General features: G+C 45.2%; 1 protein-coding gene across 1 annotated transcript in view; it reads left to right on the top strand.

Moving 5' to 3' along the window:
• Positions 1-2,500, top strand: part of LOC119448697 (adenosine deaminase-like) — a 52,123-nt gene that overhangs the window by 23,881 nt on the left and 25,742 nt on the right. The window lies entirely within an intron of this gene.

Raw genomic sequence — 2,500 nt, 5'->3', positions numbered from 1 at the left:
TTGGAGAGTCCATATAATTGCAATCGCAATAAAAAAAAAACGAAAGAAAGAAATGCGTGCATACATGTCTACATGACGCGAAGCTTGTTTGAGTTAGCGAGGCCGCAAGGGTAGCATATGACTCGAGCACCGCCTCGTCGCCTGATGCTGTTAGCTCTCTCTACCACGAGGACGACTTAGCAACGCATTGTACTTGTCGAAAGAAGAATGCTTATGAGCACATTGCTCCAAGTGTGCTTACAATAACAAGAACTCATGGAGCTCGTATTTTATTGCGATAGCAATTATATGGACACTCAAAAGCAGATTTCTGCCGTCGGCGTCGCCGTAGCCGTCGCCGTCGCCGTCGCCGTGAGGTTCCGTATGACGTCAATGGAGATGAAATCGTCGATGATAAGTGGTTCTTGAGGGAAAGGGAAAGGTTGGCGCTATCTTCTGCAGCCCTTGAGGGAGCACGGCTCAGCGCCAAAAAAATCGTCGCGCGCCGAACGCTGTATGTGCGAGTGAAAGGGCGCGAGGGACGCGTGCTTTCACGGGGAGTGAACGCACGGCGGAGAACAAACGCGCGTTCTGCTCTGTGCTCCCTTAAGGGCTGCAGAAGTAGGCGTCTCTCAAACGTGCCTTCTTCCGACGCACGAAACGCCGTGCGGGGGAGGGGGAGGGAAGGGAGGCGACGTTTAGCTGCGGCACCAAGTGCCTATTTATATCAGAGGCTCCGGCAACAGTCACCAACGCCGCAAGCATTTTGAGCGAACGCGGGCAAAACGCCGACGGCGTCGACAACAGTTCTGTGTGTTGCCGGTGCTGCTGCATGTCCAAGTTTATACAGCTGATAAAGCTGCTATCATTACTCCGTATAGCTGTCTTCAAATTTGCTATCGCAATTGATGCTTCACCTTTCAGGTGAAACTGCGACAACTTTTTCATATATATCAGCGAACGTCAACGTGTCAATATAGATTGGAGGACGCCTAAGCTTCGCCTTTAAGAGTGGAACGCGTTAGCGTTATTTCTCTTTGAGTAAGCTTCACTGCAAAACAGAACGTGGGAAAGCCAGCTTACAAAGACCAAGCTTACACTGATCCCCTTAAAGTCGGCTTCACTTTTAAACCAAGGTGCATTGCTGGGAAGACGTTTTTCCATGAGCAATATAATTGGTCGTGGCCGCATTTCGATGGAGGCGAAATGAAAAAAAAAAAATGTCCGTGTGCTTGCGTTGTAGTACACGTTAAAGAACCCCAGGTGGTCAAAATTAATCCGGAGCCCTCCACTACGGCGTGCCTCATAAGCAGAACTGGTTTTGGCACGTCAAACCCAAGAAAGACAACATTAAAATGTGAAGGCCCTAGGACCTTTTTTATTATTTTATTAATTGTTTGCTATTGCCCCGACGCACGCGCGTGTCCAAAACACATTAGGCAGGCGAAGTCTCAATTTGACCTGCCGAGGATGCGAGCGCCATCTGGATAAAATTTTCGCAAGTAGCCTACCCGAGCGTACCGCTGTTGGTATATGGTAGAAATGCTGGCAAAAGAGGTTTGTGTTTGAGTTTCCTCGCAACAGAATTATGTTTTCTCGTACATTCAAATAACAGTCTGGCGCCACCACGTCTGTAGGTTGTGGTTAAGTCGTACTTTACCATTTTTCCGACAGATTTCACTGTGAGAAATTAAATTTTTGTACACTAACACCTTGCCCCGGCGATGATTTTCTCCGCCACAGACGCCGACATCCACGCTGACGCCGGCTTTTCTGCGACACGGGGCCCTTAACGCTATATCGTTAAAACGACGTACAGCGCAGTGTGTGTCTTCTGTCTATAGTCCTCGTCCTGCGCGCTGTAAGTGGTTTTCATAATAAATAACCAACTAGCCCAAGCCTCCACCTTTGTCGATTTGTCAACGACTTGGTGAAAGCTAATCTGAAGCGAATTTCAGGGAGAACTTTTCTGTAGTATATTCCAGTCGGTGCCGACACCCGGTTAGATTACCTGCATTTCAATGACGAAATAATACTTATATTTCTTTCTTCGAACAGTAATGGAGTGGATGAATTAGACGCCTATGAAGTCGAACAAAATGAGTCGATATGCATATATGTGTGTGCGCGTGCGTGCGTGCGTTTAACCCCTATCGCTTCTGTTAGCAGCATTTAATAAATAAATAAATAAATAAATAAATAAATAAATAAATAAATAAATAAATAAATAAATAAATAAATAAATAAATAAATAAATAAATAAATAAATAAATAAATAAATAAATAAATAAATAAGGAAGCTTCGAAATGTTACATATACGAACACATGTTCGATCAAACCAAGCATGCAACGAAATCGTTGTTCAAAGCAAGGAGAACGAGCCAACTTTCCAAGTGAGCAGCGCTGTTCATTCATAAGCGCGACGTTCACAGGTTATAGAGGTCTGATACGATATTCTGCAGAAAGCTGATCATTCGCTACCTCCAGGCGAACAGTATCAAACCTGCTGTAACTTGAAAG

The sequence above is a fragment of the Dermacentor silvarum genome, chromosome 4 (assembly GCF_013339745.2).
Source record: "Dermacentor silvarum isolate Dsil-2018 chromosome 4, BIME_Dsil_1.4, whole genome shotgun sequence".
Lineage (NCBI taxonomy): Eukaryota > Metazoa > Arthropoda > Arachnida > Ixodida > Ixodidae > Dermacentor > Dermacentor silvarum.
The sequence above is the reverse complement of the archived record's forward strand: the minus strand, read 5'-3'. Positions and strand labels throughout refer to the sequence as shown.